At 45.5% G+C, this 26,817-nt stretch overlaps 1 protein-coding gene across 1 annotated transcript in view; it reads right to left on the minus strand.

Moving 5' to 3' along the window:
- The window catches only part of si:dkey-11f4.7 (piezo-type mechanosensitive ion channel component 2), a 648,587-nt gene that overhangs the window by 262,284 nt on the left and 359,486 nt on the right, over positions 1-26,817 (minus strand). The window lies entirely within an intron of this gene.

Below are 26,817 nucleotides of genomic sequence, written 5' to 3' on the forward strand. Positions count from 1 at the left end.
TTTGTTATTGTTTACATGCTTGAAATGGTCTGTACCCAAAATGCCTGCCTTGATACCAGGGGTGTCAGAGTTATTAACATCTAAACCTTAATCTCCATATTCTCTTCTCATAATTGTGCCATATAGTTGTGAAATACCTGACACCCTATAAATACTGTATATACATTATAATACCTGTGTTCCCTTTCAATTACGGTTCACTCAACATGCATCAGAAGCTGACGCTTATAGGAATTCCTTCTCAACGACCTAGTTGAAGCCCTTGTACACTGCAATTCCATAATTGGCAATGGTGTCTGAGTCCCGCCCCTTTACGTGCGTAATTGGCCTATATTAGCGGGTTCTAAATCACCATTTCTTCAGAATTTTCTTCCTTCAAGACAGCGACTTCATCTCTCATCTTGACAAGCCCTCTCATCTCTGCTTCACAGTCGAGAGACACTCATCAGCGGATGGGTTATTTGCCTACAGATGCAAGCAGTTCCCATGCAGTGTTCCAGCAGATACATTTGTATCCTTTTGTTCCTATAATATACACTATATTGCCAAAAGTATTCGCTCACCCATCCAAATAACTGAATTTAGGTGTTCCAATCACTTCCATGGCCACAGGTATATAAAATGAAGCACCTAGGCATGCAGACTGCTTCTACAAACATTTGTGAAAGAATGGGCCGCTCTCTGGAGCTCAGTGAATTCCAGCGTGGTACTGTGATAGGATGCCACCTGTGCAACAAGTCCAGTCGTGAAATTTCCTCGCTACTAAATATTCCACAGTCAACTGTCAGTGGTATTATAACAAAGTGGAAGCGATTGGGAATGACAGCAACTCAGCCACGAAGCGGTAGGCCACGTAAAATGACAGAGCGGGGTCAGCGGATGCTGAGGTGCATAGTGCGCAGAGGTCACCAACTTTCTGCAGAGTCAGTCGCTACAGACCTCCAAAGTTCATGTGGCCTTCAGATTAGCTCAAGAACAGTGCGTAGAGAGCTTCATGGAATGGGTTTCCATGGCCGAGCAGCTGCATCCAAGCAATACATCACCAAGTGCAATGCAAAGCATCGGATGCAGTGGTGTAAAGCACGCTGCCACTGGACTCTAGAGCAGTGGAGACGTGTTCTCTGGAGTGACGAATCACGCTTCTCCATCTGGCAATCTGATGGATGAGTCTGGGTTTGGCGATTGCCAGGAGAACGGTACTTGTCTGACTGCATTGTGCCAACTGTGAAGTTTGGTGGAGGGGGGATTATGGTGTGGGGTTGTTTTTCAGGAGCTGGGCTTGGCCCCTTAGTTCCAGTGAAAGGAACGCTGAATGCTTCAGCATACCAAGAGATTTTGGACAATTCCATGCTCCCAACTTTGTGGGAACAGTTTGGGGATGGCCCCTTCCTGTTCCAATATGACTGCGCACCAGTGCACAAAGCAAGGTCCATAAAGACATGGATGAGCGAGTTTGGTGTGGAAGAACTTGACTGGTCTGCACAGAGTCCTGACCTCAACCCGATAGAGCACCTTTGGGATGAATTAGAGCGAAGACTGCGAGCCAGGCCTTCTTGTCCAACATCAGTGTCTGACCTCACAAATATGCTTCTGGAAGAAGCTCCTAAACCTTGTGAAAAGCCTTCCCAGAAGAGTTGAAGCTGTTATAGCTGCAAAGGGTGGGCCGATGTCATATTAAACCCTATGGATTAAGAATGGGATGTCACTTAAGTTCATATGCGTCTAAAGGCACATGAGTGAATACTTTTGGCAATATAGTTTATATATAATATTATATATTATATTAGAGAATATATAAAAAAGAACCGCTTGGGTGTAGCATGTCTTTGTAAAGATGTCATTCCACAAGTGTTCACTCTGCGAGAGACTGTGTCCACGCTGAGGTGGCCCTCATGGAGACAGACTGTGAGGGCATGAGTCTCAGGAGTCTTCAGCTGTGTCACAAAGAGCAGCGGCATTCTTCCCTGAGGTCCACACGGACCTTACAAAGACGTGTCGCACGCCCTATTCTGCACATGCTCAAGTCGGAGGGGCTGCCGCCTTCACCACACTGGACCACATTGAACAGAAGGGCTATCAGAAGCTCCCCCCAGTGGAAGAGGTGGTTGCGGCCCACCTCTGTCTGCTATGCAGACATGTGACGGGCCCTCACAGGCGTGTCAGACTGGGTTCTAAAGACAATCGACTGCGGCTATATGATCCATTTTGCACGCCAGCCACCTCGCTTCAATGGCGTTCTGCCATCTATGGTCCCATCATGGGATGCACCATTGTTGTGTGCAAGATTCTACAGCAGCTATTTTCTCGTTCCGAAGAAAGACGCCGGGCTTCTGCCCATCTGAAACGTTTGAATCGCTCACTCGCTCGCAAAGCACCCATTCAAACTTATAACTCAGAAACAGATCTTTTTGCACATCTGCCCTCAGGACTGGTTTGCGTCAATAGATCTAAATGACGTGTACTATCATGTACAAATTGCAGCACATTACAGGCTGTTTTTGAGAGCGTTCGCTCTATTTAAGCTGAACAGCGTGCACATTTTGAACTACCTCAAAGATTGTCTATTACTAAATTGGCTATAGTAAATTCCTGTGCTCGCACAGTAGAGAATCTTATCGGGCATCAGAGTCTCTGTTGTGCGAGCAAAGGAATTTACTATTCTGCCATTTGAACAGTCTGAGCCTCAATGTCTACTGGGCGAAAAGTACACTTTCTCCCAGCCAACAGATCTCCTTTTGGGGGGCTCCAACTCAGCTCTGTGAGCATGCGTGCACATATCACAAGCGAGCACGTCCAGACCATTCTTCAGTTTCTGTCTCAGTTCAAACTGGGGAAAACACTTCCAATGAAGGCACTTCAAAAAGCACTGGGTTTCATGGCGGCAGCATCTGCCATCACACTGCTAAGTCTTTTACATGAGACCTCTCCGGTACTGGCTCAAACATTGTGTACCATGGCACACCTGGCGCCAGTGGTGAATGCACATTGGCATAACTCGCCACTGTCTGGCTGCTTTGACACCATGGACAGCTCCAACCTTTTACCAGCAGGGTGTCATTCTGGGTCAGGTCTCCAGGTGAACAGTGGTAACCACAGATGCATCCACCACAGGCTAGGGTGCACTGTGCGACGGACGCCCGGCCTTCGGCAACTGGACAGGTGTGAAGCTGGCATGGCACATTAATCACCTGTAACTACTAGCTGTCTTCTAAGCCTTAAAGGCTTTTCATCCTGAGGTAGCGAATCATGACATTCTGAAATTACCTGACAACATGACAGTAGTAGCTTACATGAATCGCCAGGATGGAATCCGATCACTCTCTTCTCCTCTCCTTATGAGCAACATATTTCCCAGGCTGCCTGAACTGCAGCATGAATCTGCTGTCATGCCAGGGGGCGATGCCCGGGGAACGGAGGTTTCATCCTCTGGTGGTCCTGTGGATTTGGGGCATATTCGGCAAAGTGGAAGTGGACCTGTTTGCCTCCGCAGAGACCACCCACTGTCCCCTCTGTTACTCCATGTCCCATGCCCTGCTAGTGGTGGATGCCATGGCTTACAAATGGCCCGCGAAACGCAAGGATGTGTTTTCCCTGGTACGCGGCCTCCATTCATATCTGCAAAATCCGAGAGGACAGGGAAGCAGTTCTACTGGTTGCACCGAAACAGCCCAATCAGTCCTGGTTTCCGGAGATGGTGGAGCCACTGGTCAGACCCCTTGGAAAATACAGCTGAGGAGAGACCTCCTCTCTCAAGCGCAGGGCACGATCTGGCATCCCCAGCCAGAGCTCTGAAACCTGCATGTTTGGTCCCTAAATGGAGCCCGCCAAACACGTCCAGGTTAGCTCAATCGGTTATGAACACCATCCTGCATGCTAGAGCGCCATCCATGAGATGCCTCTACATGCTAAAATGGCATGTGTTTACAAATTGGTGCACTTAACGTGGTGAAGACCCTGTGAATTGCTCAACAGCTGAGATCCTCGTGTTCCTTCAAGAGTGGCTGGATACAAGTCTCACCCCATCGACGCTTAAGGTCTATATAATGACTATCTTGGCATACCATGCCACGGAGGCTGGCTCATCTATAGGCAGACATGATCTAATTTTATAGATCCACAAGGAAGTGAGGTGCCTAAACCCCCCTCCCCATGCTTCAGTCCAAACCTGGGACCTGAACCTGGTGCTGAAGGTGCTCACAAGCCCCCCGTTCGAGCCTTTAGAATCTGCTGAGTTATGTATGCTCTCCCTAAAGACAGGCTCTAGCCTCAGTTTAACAGGTGGGTGATATGCAAGAGCTTCCAGTCGACAGCTCATGTCCGGAATTTGGGCCGGGTCTTTCGAAGGCCACCCTCAAACCCAGAAAAGGCTAGGTCATCCGCTTACAAGCCTTCTTTCCCCCACTGTTTAATTTGGATAAGGAGCAGATGCTGCACTTGTTATGCCCAGTGAGGTTGTAATAGAATTTTTAATACTACATAATAAGTAATGTGTAATCACAATCAGACATTAAGTTTTAGGTGAATATACTGTGTGTTTTTCTGTGTTTCTCTCTGGGTGCATGACTAAAACTCACACTCCCTGCACCTGTGGAGGCAGAGTGTCTTTGTACCACCCCTGCCTGCTTTCTTCTTATCTAACAAATGGCTGGGGCAGGTTGGGAAGGTTGGAGCTGGGGGCGGCTGGCCCCAGAGAGAAACCAGTTATTACCTGAGAGTGAGTCTGTTTTTAGAAATGCTGAATGACGGAATCCAGCTGCATCCTAGGGCCCATATAAGCTAGAAAATTTGGAGGCTCATTGCTCAGTACCAGTCAGAGTTAGAGTCTCTGTATGGTTTTGAGTCCACCTTGCAAGTGTGTTCATTAAATACTTATTAGAAAGGCATCGTAGACTTTGAGTCTTTTATTACAGAATTTCCACCACAACCTGGCATCACAAACAGGATGGTCATCTGACTGGACAATGGACTCAGTGCTGAAGGATAAAACAGTACACAGTTGGGTAGAGTTCCTGAGAAACCTGAACCTCCCCTACAAAAGGGGGTGAGAAACAGGAACCTGAAGCCTGAGGTCAGATCAACACGCCATCCAATGAACGAAAAAGGGGAAAACCCACAGACTTGGACAAAGGTGACCTTTCTGGTAAGAAAATTCCACTGTGATTCTCGATAGATGATCATTTTTATAATTGTTATTTAATTGAGGAAAGACCAATGCTGGAATAACTGGTCTGGGACCGAAAAAGGGATTCCACTGTGATTTTTAATTAGGGAAATTAAAATCTTTAATTAAAGAAAGACCATCACTGGAATAAAAGGGATTCTAAATAACTGATTATTTTAACCAATGGGTTACTAGGGCAGGTTTGGAACTGCTTGAGAATCGCCTAACTGCAGTAAAAAGGAACATGGGATCGAATTAAAACAAAAATAATGACATCAATAGAGGTCCAGACCTCTGTCCTGATATGCACTCTCCAAATTGTAACTACATGTTAACTAATTACGAACCAAGCAGCTGCACTCAATTAGAGATCTGGGTAGCTGAATGTGGTTTTCCAAAGACTGGAAGTTTTAGCACAAGACAGATGAAACAGTTAAAGGAAAACTGATAGAGAAGGAAAAAGCAAGTCGAGAAATGGCTATGAAAGAGCAGAAAAAACAAGGGTGATTGGAAAGCATTTTCTGATTGGTTAACTGAAACAAACCTGAGGGACAGAAAAACACACCAGGGAAGGACAGGGCCTGCTAACAAAATCTCTTAGTGTTTGAAATATGCAGGTGACCCAGACCTGGACTTGACCCCTACTGGATAACATCAGAATCAAGCAGAAAATGATGCAGGAGAGGAGCTGCCACAAGCCACCAGCCCTGCAGTGCCATGACTGCTGATTTTCCTGTCATGGAAGAGCACCCATACAGTGAAGAAGATACCAGCATGCATGTGCGGGCAGTGACTGGACTGTTGAACAGAATTTGAACAACATTTCCTAAATGAATGGATTTACAAAAGATTGCCTCCTGCAAGCAGGGTCCTACAGAACCAGTGACTGAGTATTTAGTGCACCTGACTGAGGTGCACACTGCAAACTGTGGTATCGATAAACCACCGGACACCAATACCATGTCGTCATGGGAAAAGCATTTGAGCGACCGTTTCTTTGAAGGACTGAGATCTGAGATAAGAGAACATGTGAAAAATCATTGTGTAAACTGTGAAACAGGAAGGTTGCAGGACATAGAAAATCAAGCTGTGCATGCTGAGAAACTGTTGAATGAGAACACACAGAAGAAAGAGAAAGCTACAGCTGTGAGATTGCAAGTATACGAGGAACAGAGCCAGAGAGGGCACGGGCGGGGCAGAGGCAAAAACCAAGGAAGGGAAAAAAGGCTTTAACTGTGGGGAAACAGATCACTGGATCAGAGAATGTTCAGAGATTAGAAAGGGCTTTAAGGAGCGACCGCAGCCACCTATAAATCGAAACGATTGGGGCGACTGTTGATTCAGTAAAAGAGTTTTATATGGTGCCACTTTCAAATGAAGATGATCTGAAGGGAATTATAAAACATTCGTTCCTACTGTCAAAATACTGCCCAATAAATTTGCTGGGACGCGATTTAATGTGTACTCTGGGCATTATGTTAAAGGCTAAGGAAGAAGGGTAGTACTGACCAGAAATATTGACTCTGAAGAACACTCACACTCTTACACCATGCTGAACAACCCTGTCCCCACCCCCATTCTGTACGCCTATGAATGGAACTTCACAGAAGCATCACAAGACACGGTGGGCAGAGTTAATGCAACATGCATACGAACACACACCACAGGAAACATTAGGTTTCTTACAAGAGGGTGACTTGCATTGTACTGCTTATGTGTCTGAAGGAAATGATGAAGATTTTGAGTAAAATAGTTTTTCGAATGTGTGAAAAATGATTTTATACAGAAAGATTGGTTATATTGGAAAGACAAACATGTGTGATGGTGGAGTTCATCTACCAGAGCCACTAAGACCAACATTTTACAATGTTCCGGGGGCTAGCCCACATATTTCATTAGCTAAGTCAGCTGACGTTAAATGGGAAGATTTAGTACTGTGGGTGTGTCATTGTGTATTTGAAACAGATTGGCAAACACCTCTAAAAAAGAGGTTCAATACAATGTTAAGCATGCTACTCACAGATTACAGATACCCTTTGGCATAACTGTAGACAGAACTGTTCAGATTGTTGAGGAGGCATGTTTAATGGTCAGCCACATGTCTGGTGACATTTACATTTATGCATTTGGCAGACGCTTTTATCCAAAGCGACTTACAGTGCACTTATTACAGGGACAATCCCCCTGGAGCAACCTGAAGCTATGTGCCTTGCTCAAGGAGACAGTGGTGGTGGCTGTGGGGATTGAACCAACAACCTTCTGATTACCAGTTATGTGCTTTAGCCCACTACACCACCACCACTAGCAGGGTGAAGACCCTGCTGAGCTCTCTGAAATACCAAGTTCTCTTCGGGCCCAAAGTAAATATGATGTGGGATTAATGAAAGGCACTGAACCAGTTTTGATCACTCCACAATCCACTTTTCGGCCGTGTAAAGCACAATATCCAATCAAATCCAAAGCAATGGAAGGCATTCGATCAGTATTTGATTCATTATTAAAATAAGGCATAATTTAGCATATTGGTTGATAAAGACTCACAATATTGGTTTGCGTTTTTCTTCGGGGGGAAAACATACACCTGGCACATGGTTATTGTGAAAGCCCTGCAATTTACAATACGGCCCTGAAAGATAACTTAGAAGGCCTTGAGCTCTCACAAAATAGTGCACTGCTCCAGTACGTCCATGACTTACTTATCTGCTCTCCTACAGAGGAGGCATGCAAAGCTGACACTCTGACCCTTTTGAAACACTTGGCTGAGAATGGTCACAAAGTAAGCAAAACAAAATTGCAATGGGTAAGGCCTCAAGTTACATTCCTGGGCCATGTGGTCACAGCTGAGGGTAAGTCCCTCTCGCCCAAAAGAATATGGGCCATACAAAACATTCCATGGACTATCACCAAAAACTAATTATGAGGTTTTTTTTTTGGGAATGACATCATTTTGCAGGAAGTGGATCCCTAATTACACAGAAATAGAATCTCCGCTGTTTGCAATGATACATGGTAAAGGATTGAAAGCACATGACAAAGTAGTATGGACTGAATTCGGACATGAAGTTTTCTCTTCTCTGAAGGTGGCTTTACAATCTGCACCCACATTGGGACTGCCTGACATGACTAAGCCTTTTGTAGAGACTGTGGGTGAAAAAGGAGGTTACATGACTTCTGTTCTCTCATAAGACCATGGGGGAAAATTAAGGCCAGTAGCTTATTTTTCATCTAAATTAGACACAGTGGCAGCTGGGCTGCCCAAATGTCTTCGAGCTGTTGATGTACAGAAAAAGCAGTGCTCGCTTCCTGAGATTTGGTGGGTTATCAACATTTGACCTTACTGGTCCCACATGAAGTATGTTAGAACAAAAAACAGCTCACCTGTCTACAGCGCAATGGTTAAGATATAATGCTGTATTATTGGAATTGCCAAACATTACTGTTAAAAGATGTACAGTTTTTAACCCTGCTACTCTTTTACCCACAGCAGATGATTGAGATCCACATGACTGTGTTGCTTCAATAACAGCCATTTGCTCCCCCAGGCCTGACCTCAAGGATACACCACTATCCAATGCTGAGTTGGAACTGTTTGTTGATGGTTCTGCCTCAAGGGACCCTATCACGGGAAAAACTAGGGCTGGGTTCACTGTAGTAACTGCACTTGATACTATTATTGCACAATCCTTACCCAGACACACATCCGCACAAGCAGCAGAATTGATAGATTTAACTGAAGCCTGCAAACATGCGGCTGGTAAGTTCATTAACATTTACACTGACAGTAGATATCAATTCGGGGTGAGGCACACACTAACTCTCTTGATCCAATCTCTGCAGGAAATTCACATGCAGATGCTGCATCAAAGAAAGCTGCTCAACAGGAAGTTCAAAACAACAGTTTTGTTTCTGTTCCATAAACTGACACACACACACTAAATACTGATTTAATTGATTTACAGAGCAGAGCCACAGCAGAGGAGAAAACCGCCTGGAAGAATTCTGACTGTTCTAAGCGAGACAGTACTTGGGTCTGTCCAAACGGTAAATCATGCCTGCCATGTCATTGTGAAAGTGGTCGACAAGGAGGACACGGGAGGCAGGTTGCTCCACTCACAGGTAAGGATTTTAATGACCACACTTCAGCGCTCACAGCTTCACACAATAAACTCTTCAGCTTCACAATAATAGATTCTTAGCTTCACAATAATAATCTCTTCAGCTTCACAACAATAGCCTCTTCAGCTTCACAACAATAACTTTCTGGACCCAGGCTCTCTCTTTGTCTGCTGGTTGTGTGGCTGCTTTTATGCTGCTCACCCATGCTCACTGGAATTAGAAACAGGTGTTAAACATAATCTCTATCCGGACGGACGCTTGACCACGCCCCTGCTGCCATAATCTGCCACCTGAAAAGCCACTGACCACCTTCAAATGGACCTTATTGAACTAAGCAAGGAGGCAAAAAATATTGCCTGGTGATTGTAGATATGTTTTTCAAGTGGGTGGAAGCATATCCTACTAGAAAAGTAGATGCAAGTGCAGTGGCAAAAATTCTAACGAGAGAAATAATACCCAGATGGGGCATTCCAGGGAAAATTAGCAGTGATAATGGAATCCATTTTGTGAATCAAGCCCTACGTCACACCGGTCAGTATTTGGGACTTGATAGGACAACACACTGCGCCTACCACCCCAAGAGTGCAGGAGCAGTGGAAAGAGAAAATGGCACACTGACAAACAAACTGGTCAAATATTCGGTTGAAACTGGACTAAATTGGGTTCAAGCATTACCATTGGTGTTAATGCAAATGCAGGCAAAGCTCAGGAAACGAAATGGTTTGAGCCCATTTGAAATTTTGTTTGGCAGGCCCCCTTAACACAGGAATTGGACCACAAAAAAGGCAGTTGCCTGATACCGACCAGTGTGAGGATGAAATGTTGCGTTATTATGCAAACCTCTCTGCTGTGCTTTGTGATATTCATAGACAGGTGAAAGCAGCCCACCCTAGAGAGTTGAAAGGGAAATTGCATGATCAGAGACTGGGTGGTAATAAAGGATCATAGACAAAGAATTGGAAGTCGTCAAGGTGGTTGGGACCATTCCAAGTTCTGCTGACAACCACAACCGCTGAGAGCAATGTGGATAGATGCAAGCCATTGCAAAAGGATTCCAGAATTAGAGGGCAGCCCGTCGAAAGGTATGCATCAAACCTCGGCTGACGACCAAAGGGGGTCTCTTCACCACTCTGTGGATTAGTCTGGGAAGCAGGGGGTGTGTACTTTCAGTGGCATGAATCCTGGCCCCAGTGAAGAAACCAACAAAGTTCTGAGCATAGGAAGGGCCCTCAGCAGAAGCAGCGAGGCAAGATGACACCTCTAAAGCACCAGAAGGGTGGCCTAAGGAAAATCATGGGTGTCCTGACGGTAACTATATTGATCCTTATCATGGCAACATACATTTATGATTACACTGGCCTCGAGTTCAGGGACAAACGGGAAATGGCACTGCTGGCAGATGGACTAGGTAAAAACCTCTTTTGGCAGATGAAGGAGAGATTCCACCAGTGGTGAAAATGCCTGACATAAATGTTAAATTCAACATCTGTGTGTGCAATCCCAATGGCACCCAATGGGTGGGCAATCTGAAATGTGGGGAAAATATCACAAGTAAAAAACATGTAGGAGGCTGTCCAAGGTCTCTCAATCACCCATGCAGCATATTTTCAGATCTGAGCGACAGAATGAAACCTAGCTGATTCTGGAAACAGAAGAATCCTCCAGGTCCTTCCAAAGAATGGGAAAGGATGTTGTGCCCTAATAAGACTCACAGGCCCGCTTACGGTAATCTCATTAGAACATGAAAAACCAAGAAAGAAGAGAGCAACAGGATCTTTTGACAAAAGCGGAGGTTGACAATTAACTGGGTGTAATGTTTAATGTGTTTGTTCATGATTTTGATGTCTTTTGTTTTGAAAGTTACATCCTGGTCCTAGTCATGTGATTCCTGTTTTCCCTCCACGTTCATGTGTCTTGTTTTCATTGGTTTATTGTCTCGTTATCTTGTTTAGAGTTCTGTTTGTTCATTGGTTTGTTTTCCCATGTCCATGTATTTAAACACTCATATTTTCCATTGTCCTTTGTCAAGTATTGTGAATGTAACGTTGTCATGTCTATTCAAGGTTCCCTTCCTCTCGATGTTGTGTCGATGTAGTGACACTAGGGGTCACTCTTGGGAGCCCGAAACACCTCTGGTCTTTGAAGGCCAATGAAAATTGGTGAGTGGTATTTGCATGCCACTCCCCCGGACATACCGGTATAAAAGGAGCTGGTATGCAACCACTCATTCAGATTTTCTCTTCGGAGCCGAATGGTCATGCTCATTGAGCTAAATTCTCACGACTGTTCATTCACCTCTGATGGATCTGACGGTGCATTTCAGCGGCTTCTCCCTCCTCTGCACTGGTGCACTGCAGAGAACGCCCCTGGGTGCTTTAGCAGAAAAATGAGAGTATATTTTCTGAAAGAGTATATTTCTCTAAAAGAGCGGCATACACGTCTTTTTAAAGATGCCTTTCTGATTGTGTGTTATTCCTGGTTGCGGTCATTACCTCTCAACTTCAGATGGTCACGATCGCTGTCTTTTGTGTCTGGGCATGACCCACACGGAGGCAGCATTCGTGGATGGTTCATATTCTCACTGCGAGAACATGACCATGGCAACGTTGCGGTCGCGCACCCCAGCGGCTCCCTGCCTCGGTCCTTCTACCTACGGGTTTGAGACCAGCGCAGCTAGCACTGGGGGTGATTTGGGAACTCCAATGGGATAGCCTCTGCCGGGTATCCCCCCGTGGACCTCCCATTCCCCAGCATGCTCATCTGCCCCGATCGTACTTCCGGATGAGTGTGCCGGCTCGTCTCACGGCGATTTCGACCTCTTATGCGTAGCCCACGAAGCTGATGAGCTCTCGACTGCAGCATCGGAGAGCGGGCTTGTCCAGTCGGAAGCAGAAGCCTCAGCTGGGCTCCCCCCTTCGGGGTTGATTGCCCAGTCACAGGCTGATGCAGAGATGACGGACACGCTTTCCCGGGTGGCCGTGAGCGTTGGACTAGAGTGGAACCCTCCACTCTCCCTGAACCCTCACGGCTCGATGATTGGTTCCTGGACTCGTGGCACAGCTCAAAGCAGCCACGCCCCGCTCCAGTGTCTTTCTTCCCGGAAGTGCACGAGGAGCTGACAAAATAGTGGGAGGCACCTTTTACTGCCTGGTCCCAATTTCTCAGTTCCCCTGCCCTCACTACCCTCGATGGTGGGGTGGCCAAGGGCTATATGGCGATTCCCCCAGTGGATAAGGCGCTCACGGTGCACCTATGCCCACAGAGCGCCGCCACCTGGCGCGGACGCCCAAAGCTCCCGTCTAAGCCCTGTAGGTTCACGTCGGCCCTGACAGCCAAAGCCTACAGCGCTGCTTAACAAGCCACCTCTGCCCTGCATGCCATGGCTCTCCTGCATGTCCACCATGCCAAGGCACTAAAAGAACTGCACGAGGGTAGTTCCACCCCAGATCTGATGCAGGAACTGCGCTCGGCGACCGACCTCGCTCTCTGAGTGATGAAGGTCACGGCGCGGTCTCTCGGGTGGATGATGTCCACATTAGTGTTCCAGGAGTCCCACCTTTGGCTCAACCTGGTTGAGATGGGTGAGGCCGACAAGACACGGTTCCTTGCTGCCCCATCTCCCAGGCTGGCCTATTCGGCGACACCGATGAGGACTTTTCCCAGCAGTTCTCGACGGTGAAGCAGCAGACGGAGGCTATCCAGCATATCCTGCCCCGGCGCGGCTCAAGATCCTGCACCCCATCTGCTCATCGCCAAGGGCGTCCCCCTGTGGTGACAGCACCGGCTGCGCCACAGCCCGCCCCTTCAGCCCGGCCCCGGCATGGAGCCCACTGCAGGAAGCAGACGCCACCCGTCTCACGGTCAGCCGCTAAGAACCCACGAAGGTCATCAAAGCGCCCCTGAGACGGGCGACCCAGGGTTGACGAAACTCACTGCATTGGAGCTGGTAGTAAGACCACTCCATCCCCCAGTGGAGGGCCAGGTGGAGAATCTTTTGTTGCCTTTTCATTTGATTTTGCCGCATGCCCAAGTGGCTGCGGTACCCATTAGTTCAGCAAAATAGCTTTCCCTCCTTCCCTGGGTCACATACCCAGTGTGGACGGTCATCATCACGACCACGTCCACGGGTTTTTCCTTGTAGGATTGGTGCTCCAGCAGCGGACTCCCCGCCCCTGCGTGCCCAGCTGTGGCACACATCCGCCCCGATGTGACAGTCTCTACGGGTTGTGAGGACAGGCCTCTTCCTCCCCATCCCAGGCTGTTCCGGGGGTAGTCATAAGGAGCCAGGTAAGTGCTTTGATGTCCCTAGACTCAGCACAGCCATGACATGGTATGGCACCTCGAGCTCCACCCCGCCGCAAGGCCCCACCTGCCGGTACGTCCGCCGACGTTGTCCCTTTGGTCACCCTTGTGTGGAACTTGGATGCGTAGCTTGCGCTTTCCAATCCGTCACGATGGCTGGTCCGGACCATCCGACTACGCGATTCAGTTCGCCAGGCGTCCGCCCAGGTTCAGCGGTATCCACTTCACCTTGGTGAAGGACGAAAACGCTGCTACCTTAAGCACGGAGATCGCTACCCACCTACGAAAGGATGCGATAGAACCTGTTCCTCTGGCCGAGATGAAGAAGGGGGTTTAAAAGCCCCTACTTCATCGTACCGAAAAAAGGCGGTGGGTTGCGGCCAATCTTGGAACAGCGAGTACTGAACCAGGCTTTATACAGACTCCCGTTCAAAATGCTGATGCAAAAATGCATTCTGGTGAGCATCCGGCATCAAGATTGGTTCGTGGCGTAGACCTGAAGGACACGTATTTTCACGTCTCGATTCTACCTCGACACAGACCCTTCCTGCGGTTTGCATTTGAGGGTCAGGCATATCACTACAAGGTCCTCCCTTTCGGCCTGTCCTTGTCCCCTCGCGTCTTCACAAAGGTCGCAGAGGCAGCCCTTTCACCTTTAAGGGAAGTGGGCATTCACATTCTCAACTATCTCGACGATTGGCTAATCCTAGCTCACTCTTGGGACATGTTGAGGGACTTAGTGCTCTCGTAACTCAGCCGGTTAGGGCTTCGGGTCAACTGGGAAAAGAGCAAGCTCCTCCGGGTTCAGAGCATCTCTTTTCTCGGTTTAGAGTTGGACTCAGTCTCTTTGACAGCGCGCCTTATGAACGAGCATGCACAGTCGGTGCTGGCCTATTTGAAGGCGTTCAAACAGAAAACAGCGGTTCCACTGAAACTCTTTCAGAGGCTCCTGGGGCATATGGCATCCTCAGCGGTGGCCACCCTGCTCGGGTTGATGCTTATGACACCGCTTCAGACTCGAGTCCCGAGATGGGCATGGTGTCGCGGGACACATCGCGTGGTCATCACGCCAGTCTGTCACCATCTTTTCAGCCCTTGGACCGACCTCTCATTTCTACAGGCAGGTGTTCCCCTAGAGCAGATCTCCAGGTGCGTCGTGATCATGACAGACGCCTCAAAAATGGTCTGGGGCGCTGTTTGCAACAGGCATGCAGCCACTGGCTTGTGGACGGGCCTGCGACTGCATTGGCACATCAACTGCCTCGAGTTATTGGCAATTCTGCTCGCCCTGCGGAGGTTCCGGCCATTGATCCAGGGCAAGCACGTGTTAGTTTGGACAGACAACACGGCAACAGTAGCATATGTCAACCACCAAGGCAGTCTGCGCTCTTGTTGTATATCACAACTCACCCGCCGTTTCCTCCTCTGGAGTCAGCAGCACTTCAAGTCACTGCGAGCCACTCACATCCCGAGCGACCTCAACACTACAGCAGACGCGCTGTCACGGCAGGTTACCCTCAGGGGAGAGTGGAGACTCCACCCTCAGTTGGTCCAGCTGATTTGGAGTCAGTTCGGACAGGCACAGGTAGACCTGTTCGCCTCCCAAGAATCCTCCCATCTCCCGCTCTGGTATGCCCTGACCGAGGCACCCCTCGGCATAGACGCGCTGGCACACAGCTGGCCTCCTGGCCTACGCAAATATGCGTTTCCCCCAGTGAGCCTACTTGCACAGACTCTGTGCAAGGTTAGGGAGGACAAGGAATAGGTCATCCTGGTAGCACCCTACTGGCCCACCCAGACATGGTTCTCAGACCTCACGCTCCTCACGACAGCTCCCCCCCCGGTGAATTCCCCTGAGGAAGGACCTTCTTTCTCAGGGACGGGGCATCATCTGGCACCCATGACCAGACCTCTGGAATCTCCATGTCTGGCCCCTGGACGGGACGCGGAAGACCTAAGCGGTGGTAGACATGATCACTCAGGCTAGGGCCCCCTCTACGAGGTGCCTGTATGCCATTAAGTGGTGTCTGTTCGCTAAGTGGTGTTCTTCCCGATGGGAAGACCCCCAGAGATGCACAGTCGGATCGGTGCTTTCCTTCCTGCTGTCCCCTTCCAACTTGAAGGTGTACATTGCTGCTATAGCAGCACACCATGACACAGTGGACGGTAAGTCCTTAGAGAAGCACGACCTGATCATCAGGTTCCTGAGAGGCACCAGGAGGCTGAATACCTCCAGACCGTGCCTCATTCCCTCATGGGACCTCTCTGTAGTTCTTCAGGGTCTACAGAGGGCTTCTTTGAGCCTATGCAGTCAGCTGAGCTTAAGGCACTCTCCTTGAAGACTGCTCTCCTGACTGCGCTCACTTCCATCAAGAGGGTAGGAGACCTGCAAGCATTCTCTGTCAGTGAAATGTGCCTGGAGTTCGGTCCGGCCTACTCTCACGTGATCTTGAGACCCTGACCGGGCTATGTACCCAAGGTTCCCACGACCCCTTTTAGGGACCAAGTGGTGAACCTGCAAGCACTGCCCCAGGAGGAGGCAGACCCAGCCCTGTCATTGCTGTGTCCGGTGCACGCTTTACACATCTATTTGGATCACACACAGAGCTTTAGGATACAAGCGGATAAGCCCGGGATAGCCAGCCAGGTGTATCGCTTGCACATGAAGATGTGCACCATTAATTCCCAGTAGTGTTCACAAACTATGTTCCCTGGTTGACTTCCTCCAAGCCCTGTGGCAGCCGAGTTTTCGGAGAGACTCACTGCCAGCCCAGTACACTTGCTAACTAAGAGCCCTGTTCTTGGGTAGGTGCTCCGCATGTGGTGGTTCCCTGTAAAGTAATCCCATGCAATGTATATCTTCTGCTAATTTGTTTCCCTGTTGGCAAATTGCATCTTCCTTGGGCAGAGTCCCCTCTGCCACAGTCTCCATGTTTGTAGTAACTCCTCCCCCATTGGGTAGGATCTACCATGAGACTCTCCACATGGACGTATCTTTCCACTTAAATATCCCCTCCTCTCTTTGGGGAGGTGTGGTCTCCGTGGTGTCCTCCCCTTGGGAGGGACACCCCCCGACTAGACCTGGTGGCCCAGTTGGATAATCCCCCTTCTTTTTTAGGAAAGGGAAAAAAGGGGAAAAGAGGCTATGACTGGGTTAGCCTGTTTCTATCTTTTGGGTAGTCGACTTGTCCCCAAAGGGCTGTTCGACACTCATAACTATGTTGGGGGAGGTTACGTGTTGGCCTGGTGCGCTGGCTACGAGGCACACAATGGTCTGCCTGTCACACACAGCCAGTTCACGTAACACAGTTCAGCCAGTTGCGGCGTTTTGTAAAGGGACCCCTAGTGTCACTACATTGACACAACGTTGAGTGAGTGACAGATAGGGAACATCCTGGTTACTTGTGTAACCTCCGTTCCCTGATGGAGGGAATGAGATGTTGTGTCCCTCCTGCCACAACGCTGAACTACCCACTGAAATGGCCGGACCTTGTCTCGGCTCCTCAACATAAAACCTGAATGAATGGTTGCATACCAGCTCCTTTTATACCCGTATGTCCGGGGTAGTGGCATGCAAATACCACTTGCTAAGTTTCATTGGCCTTTTATCAAAGACCAGAGGTGTTTTGGGCTCCCAGGAGTGACCCTTAGTGTCACTACATTGACACAACATCTCGTTCCCTCCATCAGGGAACGGAGGTTACGCAAGTAACCAGGACGTTATGTCAAGTCAAGTTAAGTCAAGTTCATATTTATGTTTTGTTTAGTTCATGTTTATAGTTAGGGTTATTGGTTTTCACGTCTATAAATAAATTGCACTTGGGTTCTTATCATCATCATCATCTTCATCATCATCATTGCCAGCAGCCAGCAACGTTACAGAATACTTGACCGAACAAATGAACCCAGCAATTCAGCTCCTTTGCCTACATCAGGGGAATCGTCTCCTGGAGGACTTTGTGGAGGACTTCTGCGCTCTGGCCTGCCGGGTGGACTTCAATGAGGTTGCCCTTAAAGACTGTTTCCGATTTGGACTGAGTGAGCCAGTCTCCATTTCGATGCCTGTCGGTCGCAGTTCCCTCAGCCTCGCTCAGTATATTGACCTTGCCCTTCAGATCACTGGTCCTATGTTCACTGTGGGGGAGCTGGATGCCGAGCCAGAGGCCCACGACATGGCCGCCGCCGAGCCAGAGGTCCACGACATGGCTGCCGCCGAGCCAGAGGTCCACGACATGGCCGCTGCCGAGCCAGTGTTCCACGACATGGCCGCCGCCAAGCCAGAGTTCCATGACATGGCCGCTGCTGAGCCAGCATTCCACGACATGGCCAGCGCTGAGCCAACGTTTCAAGTCATCGCCCCCAAGCCAGAGTTTCATGTCATGGTCACCAAGCCAGAGTTCCTCATCATGGTCGCTGAGCTAGCGCCATCTTTTGCTCCATGCCATGTCACAGCAATGCCTCAGCCTGCTCCATGCCATGTCACAGCAATGCCTCAGCCTGCTCCATGCCACGTCACAGCCACACCTAAGCAGTTGGACCTGGAGATGTTTCCCACCCTTATACCCACCCTTAGTTCTCCTGAGCAGGCAAGGGGAACTTTCGGCCCTCCGACCCCACCTGGACCCTCCGAGCCCTGGACTTCGCCTTGGCCTGTCGGTCCCTCGACATTGCCTCAGCTCTGCATTCCCTCGGCTCCACTGCGGTCCTTCAGCCTGTCGGCTTTGCCGGGGTCCCTCGTCCTTCCGGCTCCTCCTTGGTCTGTCGGTCACCTGGATTTTTACATCAGTAATGTCCTAACTATACTTTATGATCAGTTGAATGCCACTTTGGTGATTTAAAGTACCAATTTCCTTCTGAAACAGCAAAATCTGTACATTATTCCAAAATTTTGGCTATATATATATATATATATATATAATATCATTATTAATATGTTTTAATTTATAATTTTCTATAGATCTTAATTTGTATAAATTAGTTTCCACCTGTTGCTTGCATGACGGCAAATGAGAGGTGGTTACATATACAAATATTTTGATCTCTTCATTATTTTAATTGCTTTTTGCATTTAGTTTAAAGGGCAATTTGAATTTAGAAATATCTTTGGATTAAGTTTTTCATGTTTCAATAAATGAATTTCAATGTGAGAGCAAAATCAGTAAAGCAAAAATATTACATACACCCTCGACAGTGAGGGCAGTGGCGTTGATGCTGTAATCGGATATTACAATATATATAAACTCAGCAAAAAAAGACACGTCCCTTTTTCAGGACACTGTATTTTAAAGATAATTTTGTAAAAATCCAAATAACTTTACAGATCTTTATTGTAAAGGGTTTAAACAATGTTTTCCATGCCTGTTCAATGAACCATAAACAAATAATGAACATGCACCTGTGGAACGGTCATTAAGACAGTAACAGCTTACAGATGGTAGGCAATTAAGGTCATAGTTATAAAAACTTAGGACAACAGAGACCTTTCTACTGACTCTGAAACAAAAGAAAGATGCCCAGGGTCCCTGCTCATCTGCGTGAATGTGCTTTAGGCATGCTGCATGGAGGCATGAGGATTGCAGATGTGGCCAGGGCAATAAATTGCAATGTCCGTACTGTGAGGATGAGATGCACTGCAGTACTTAATGTAGCTCGTGGCCACACCAGATACTGAGTGTTACTTTTGATTTTGACCCCCCTTTCAGGGGCACACTATTCCATTTCTGTTAGTCACATGTCTGTGAAACTTGTTCAGTTTATGTCTTAGCTGCTGAATCTTTTTATGTTCATACAAATATTTACACATGTTAAGTTTGCTGAAAATAAAAGCAGTTGAAAGTGAGAGGACGTTTCTTTTTTGCTGAGTTTATATATTTTTAATAAGAATATTGTAGAAGGCCTGGGTAGCTCAGCAAGTAAAGATGCTGACTACCATCCCTGGAGTCGCAAGTTCAAATGCAGGGCATGTTGAGTGACTCCAGCCAGGTCTCCTAAGCAACCAAATTGGCCCGGTTGAGTTGGCCTAGGGAGGGTAGAGTCACATGAGGTAACCTCCTTGCGGTCGCGATTAGTAATTCTCACTCTCAATGGGGCACGTGGTAATTTGTTCGTGGATCGCAGAGAATAGCATGAGCCTCCACTTGCGGAGTCTCCGTGGTGTCATGCACAATGAGCCACGTGATAAGATGCGTAGATTGGCGGTCTCAGAAGTGGAGGCAACTGAGACTTGTCCTCTGCCACCCGGATTGAGGTTAGTAACTGCACCACCACGAGGACCTACTAAGTAGTGGGAACTGGGCATACCAAATTGGGGAAAAAAGTGATAAAAAAAAAAAAAAGAAAATTGTGAACATATTTCTTGCATATCGCCCAACAGTTTTATATATAAAAAATACATACATTTTATACTTTCTATAAAGGGGGGAAAAATAACTGCACAAATCAAAATGCAAGCTTATTTATTGGCCAAAGTTTCAACTAATAAGCTTGCATTTTGAGTTGTTTTTTTTTATATATGATTGCTTCATTCCTTCAGACTATAAATCTATGATTTTATTAAACTGTTTTTATTTTACATTTTAAGATTTCTTTCTCGAAATGGGATTAACGCATCATATTTTTCCTATTGATTACCACACACACATGGCCCTGGCACAGGATAACTGTAGCTAGAAGTTTGATGGTGCAAAACCAAATTTAAGATTTTTTTAGTGTTCATCCAAATCAAAATCTCACAAACAGAATTCACATTCAGACCCTAATGAAGGAATTCATCTTCGTTGTACTGTAAGGTAGGCACGAGAGTTTATTTATTATTATTTTTAATTGTATTTCCTATTCCTAATTAGTTTAATATACAGTATATACACAGTACATATATGTGTGTGTGTGTGTGTGTGTGTGTGTGTAGATATATACAGTATATAACATGGCCTGTTTAAATACTTGATTCTGATTGGCTGGAATGTGTGTGTTAAAACCGTTTAATGCACAGGTATTTCCAGTCATTTTAATCACCGTTCGATTAATTAATGCATGGTATCTCAAAATTATTAATTAATTTGCTTAAAACAAACTGCAAAGTGTGAGTTGGCGGTCATATATAACAAATTAATATAATTGAAATAAAGTACATAAATAGTAAATATTGGAGTCGCATGACGCCATGCGAGGGTCAGACGTGTGAATGGCAAGCTCTGCGCACTTTGCTAGTTTTTAATAATTTTGTGTCATCAACCGTTGAGATTCGATACACACTGTTTCATAACTGTTCTATGAAGACAATATGTCAAAGAATTCAAAATCCTCGGGCCCTGAAGACATTAAAAGACACTTACGTGCTCAAGCTGATACCTCTGACAGGGCCACAGACCAGGGATTCAATTTGGAAGGTGCGGCGGGAGAAATTCAATGTCCAGCATGTCTGTGATGCTGACGAAGGTCGTTGCAGACTTGAAGGATCTTGCTGTAATAAATTGATCGATTATGGCGATGGAGGTGAAATGGGATTACAAGAAACCAACTCAGAGACGTCATGAAATGGACTGATTATCTGGAGTCATCGGAGAAGAAATTAGATGCTAATCTACTAGCGACCAAGGCAAATTTGCAGTGCGTCTGGGAAAAGTTGGAAGACCTTGAGAATCGTAATCGGTGAAACAACATCCGAATTGTTGAAATTCCTGAGAATGAGGAAGGCCGAGATATGGTGAAATTCCTAGACAAGCTCTTCCAAAGTCTGCTCGACATAACAGGCAGACAGGCCAAATTTCGGAGATCATCCGATAAAGATCTTGTGTTACGCAAGGTGAAGGCATAAAGGAAAGCTTTCTTGGAAGAACCACAACACAACAGACGAACCACAACAGACTTCGACAAGAGAGAAACGTGATCGAATCAAGGAACTTTGGGAACTTTGTTCCCGGCCAAATTGAGAATAGATACTAAGGATAGCCACAAAGTATTTACATGCCCACAACAAGCGATGTCTTTCATAAAGTTTTTGGAATGAGTAAGCCATTTGGTGATTTTCATGTTGCTCCCGAGTGAGTTTGACTGTCCAAGGAAACTGGGCGTCTTTTTTGTTTCTTTTTGTGATGGTTCCGTCTAGTGGCTGGAGTTTGTTTTGTGGAATAACACTCCTTCGGGACAGTTGTGGATGAATCTGCTCATTCTTTGTACTTGTGCCTCCTATTGGGTGGAGTTTGTTTTGTGAATATTTTTTTTGCAGGACAATGGAAGGATTAGTTAATCTGCTACATTTATGAAATAGCCGGATCACTGAACATTCGTTTGACTGACGAGGAAACTGAACCCTTTCTTTTTTCTTTTTATTTATTTATTTTGTGTGTGTGTGCGTTTTGGTTCTGCTAGAGGCTGGAGCTTGTTTTGGGGAGGAACACACCTTTGGGACAGTATGTGGATGAATCTACATGTTCTTTGTTTTTATTCTGCCTATTGGCTGGAGTTTGTTTTATAGATTTTCTTCTGTTATGTAATTCTGTCTCACAAAATTTGTATTGAAGCACCGGACTTCAGCAATCCGATGGCAAAGTTGTCGCAGGGGCTCTCGTAATATGTCAAAATATCAAATGTTAATATGAGTGGATTGTCTCTCTCCACGTAGAATGTGTATGGGTTAGGGCACAGCCATATAAAGAAGCAAAGTTATTACTTTTCTTAAACGTAAGAAATATGATATAGTGTTCTTCAAGAAACACCTTTCTCCGGAGGAAGCTGAAAAATTTGGGAAGATATGGGGTGGACATGTTTTCTTTAGTGCTGGCTCAAGTAAAAGCAGGGAAGTCATTACATTGATAAGTAAGCATCTACAATTCAAATGTATCGAACAGATTAAAGATAAATTAGGAAGAGTCATTATTGTTTTAGCAGAAATTCAGGGGCAAAGGTTGATTTTAGCTAATATTTACACACCTAACGTTGATGATCAGGGCTTTTTTATAGATCTTGAAGGGATGTTGCAAGCCACTGGCACCCCTCATGGTATAATATTGGGAAGAGCCTTTAATCTTTTGATGGACTCAGTCCTTGATCATAGTGAAGCAAAACTGTGCAAGCCCCCTAGAGCAACACTGACGCTTCACAGGATATGTAGAAATCTTGGTCTTACAGTTATTTGGAGACTTTTGAACCCATCTGGTAGGGACTATACTTTTTTTTCACCTGTCCATAAGATCTATTCTAGAATAGATTTAAAAAATAATCGAAATCCCTCATTTCATCTGTCGTGGATTGCTCAGTTGGAAACATTTTAGTCTCAGATCACACCCTGGTGAGTTTAGAGATGTTGCCACATACGGAGAAAAAGAAATCATATAGTTGCCGCTTTAATGTATCCCTTTTGCAAAATCTTGAATTCCAACAAATCTTAAAGGCTGAAATCAATGTGTATATGGAGACCAACTGGTCCTCAGTATCCTCTGTGTGTGTGGCATGGGAGGTGCTTAAGGCAGTTCTTAGGGGTTGGATCATACAGTATGCCTCATTCATCAAAAAGTCTAAAGCACGAGAACTTGTGGAGTTGGAAGGGAATATTAAAAGTGCCGAGGCAGAGCTGAAGCACCGAATGTCGTCTGATGGCCTCAGAGAATTGACCCAATTGAAATACAGATATAATACTATTTTGTCACGAAAGGTGGAGTTTTGGCTATTCAGGGCAAGACAGTCATTCTTTGAGTCAGGGTACAAAGCAGGGAAGCTTTTGGCTAGATATATAAAGCAGAGAGAGTCTTTTTCTACCATTCCCTCAGTGAAATGGTTGGTGGTGACATTTTTACCTCGGCCATTCATATAATAATGCTTTTAAAGAATTCTATCTTGATATTTATAGTAGTCTTCGTCTACTGATGAAGATATTAGAAACTTTGTGGAACCATTAGAACTCCCTAAACTGACGACTGAGCAGAGGAAATTAAGGCCTTACCTACAGGCAAGGTTCTGAGGCCAAATGGCTTTGCCGCTGAATTTTTTAGATATTATGCTACAGAACTGGCTCCACTTTTGCTAAAAGGTTATATGGAATCATTAAACAATGGAAAGCTTCCACCAACCATGACAAAAGCCCGGATCAGTCTGATACTTAAAAAGGACAAAGATCCAAGCTAGTGTAAGTGTTACCGTCCAGTTTCCCTGATCCAGCTAGACGTTGAAATATTGTCAAACATTCTGGCTAACCAACTGAGTAAAGTTATGACATCTCTTATACGTATAGATCAGGTGGGGTTTATTCGGGGCCGCAGCTCTTCCGATAACATTAGGCATTTCATCAATATCATGTGGTCAGTGGCGAATGATTAGACTCCGGTCGCTCTCATCTCACTTGATGCTGAAAAGGCATTTGATATGGTAGAATGGGATTAACTTTTTAAGATTTTGGAAATATACGTGTTCAGAAAAACTTTTATTTGATGGATTAAGTTACTTTATAGACACCCGGTAGCAGTGGTACAAACAAATTGATTAATTTTAGATTATTTTAATCTGGATAGGGGCACCCGGCAGGGTTGCCCTCTTTCCCCATTATTGTTCTGTCTTGCCATGGAACCATTAGCAGCCACATAAGAAGGGAAGATGATTTTCCAGGGGTGGTGGCGGGAGGTGTGGCGCATAAGCTTTTGCTTTACGCTGATGATAATTTATTATTCATCTCCGACCCCACTAGATCTATGCCTCGCCTCCACAGAATTATTCATTCCTTTTCTAAGTTCTCAGGATTCAGAGTCAATTTGTGTAAATCCGAAGCTTTGGCTCTGACAGTGTACTGCCCAGTAACTGCTTTTCAGCCAGGCGCCTTTCAGTGGCCCAAACAGGGCATTAAGTATTTGGGCATTTTATTCCCATAAATTTGTGTGATTTAGTTAGTTAATTTTGACCCCTTGATAAAAAAGTTTTTGAGTGATATGGGCAGGTGGGCTTAATTACATTTATCTATGATTGGGAAGGTTAATGTTATTAAAATGAATTGTATTCCAAAATATAACTACCTGTTACAATCTCTCCCTGTATATTTCCCTCTCTATTATTTCAATTAATTTGATAGCATAGCGAAGTCCTTCATTTGGAATGGTAAGCGTCCCAGATTACATTTCAATAAGTTGCATAGGCCGAATGACAAAGGTGAGCTAGGCCTACCCAAGATTTTGTTTTATTATTATGCATTTGGTATTAGACATTTGGCTCATTGGTCTCTTCCACCTGAGAGAGCCTCTCCATGGTTTTGTATTGAACAGGAAGTTCTGGCCCATATTTCGCCACTGCAAAGCCTTTCTATAAAACTAATCGGAGAAGTTAAGTTACACCCCGTTATCTCACATTTGCACTCTGTGTTGACAAAAGTGTCCAGAAAGTTTAATTCAGACATTTATTTAAATGTTGCCTTGAGCATATGTCTGAACCCCAAATTATGTATTAATAAATCCCCTTTCTGCTGGTTACTACACTCGGTGACCTATAGGAGAGTGAAGTGTTGAGATCCTTTCAAAATTTGATTCAACAGTTTGGGATTCCCAGATCTCAGTTCTGTAAGTATTTACAGCTCCGCCACCTGCTCTGTACTGTTTTTGGGAGTAGTTTACACCATCCTAAACAGCAGATACTCTGGAAGTGGTGATTACTGCTTTTGGAAAAGGTCATGAGGCATCAATGTATTACTCCCTGCTAATTCAGAGTCTAGGGGATGGAACTAAAACTTCTCTTTAGAGATTATGGAAGAAAGATCTAAACTTGTTATTGGAGGAGGGAGTGTTGGCTAGGATTCTAAATAACATCAAGTCTGCATGTAGAGATGCAAGGTTTCGCCTTATGCAAATAAAGATTTTACATAGTCTATTGGACCCCCTCTAGATTGTATGGGCTTGGTCTTAAAGACACACTGGAGATGTCAATCAGAATATGGAATCACAACCCATGTCTTTTGGGGATGTGTTAAGATCCAAGAATTTTGGTTGACGATTCAGAGTATTATGTGTGAGATATTGGACTCTCAGATTTTATTTTGCCACAGATTCTGTATTTTAGGTGATGGGGCGGTCATTAATATGGAGAATAAGCATATCAAAAACTGGGTCCTAACTAGCATTATGATTGCCAGACAGATAATTTTGAGGGGTTGGAAGTAGGCTGGAGCAGCCCCATTTCAGGAGTGGTGCTCAGAGATGGGGAGGGTGGTGACCTTTGAAGAAGGGTCATTTAGAAGACTGGTGAAATTGGACTTGTTTGTGGGGAAATGGGGTGGATATCTGGCGTTTCTGGAGGGCTCTCAGGGAGGGGCAGTGGACAGAGAGGTGTAGTCAATATGTGTGATTATTATATATTTTTGTGTGTGTGTTTGTGTGTCTATAATCATGTATGACCACTGGGATGTTGTTGGGGGCCAGTGTGGGGTTGGGGATTAGGAGGGGTAATAGTGGTGATTTCAGATCGGCTGGGCATGGTCTGGAGTTTGTCAAGTGTAACATTAACTAAGATACGACATCATATACATTTTTCACTTCTTGAAATGTTTATGTTAATATATCACACAATTCACACGTGATTCCCATGCATTTCCTTATTATCTGAGCGCAATGTTAAATTCCTGACCTGAAGTGATGATTTCACGTCGGAGCCCATCCATCCGTCTCTTAAAGTTGATTACATATATATCCATATCAGCGATTTAAGGTAATTATCTGGTTAGTTAAAATGCTCCATAAAGGTTTAAATGCTCCATAGAGTATTCATCTATTAGGAATATTCCTCCTTATGTAAAATGAAGAAACTGAAACATGCTCTGTCTTTTTTCTTCTTCTTTAAACCATGCTAAATGTCAGAATGATAAGTGTTCTTGAACTCAGGAAAGGTGCTATATAAATTTAACATTATTGTTATAATTATTAGGCTATTATTATTATTATTTAACTAAATAATTGTGTCCTATTGTAAAAATTCCTGATAAACTTACAGGACTTTCACCTGTTTGTATAGGCTATATTGTTTTATTTTCATTTCTTTTAATGTTTGATTTTGTATTTTTTATTCACTTCAAAATTTGTGCTTGACATTTCACATTTTGCTTGGCACCTCCTGCCTCCAGAATAATGTTGTTATACATGCACAGAAAAATGAAAATTCTAAAATCAGAAACACCAGGAGAAGCCAGTTAAGAACATATTCCACAGTTAATGTAGCCAACAAATTCAGCTTCATCTGGTAATAAAAAATCGATTGCTCAGCAGTCTCCT

This window comes from Myxocyprinus asiaticus, chromosome 11 (genome assembly GCF_019703515.2).
Source record: "Myxocyprinus asiaticus isolate MX2 ecotype Aquarium Trade chromosome 11, UBuf_Myxa_2, whole genome shotgun sequence".
NCBI classification, from domain to species: domain Eukaryota; kingdom Metazoa; phylum Chordata; class Actinopteri; order Cypriniformes; family Catostomidae; genus Myxocyprinus; species Myxocyprinus asiaticus.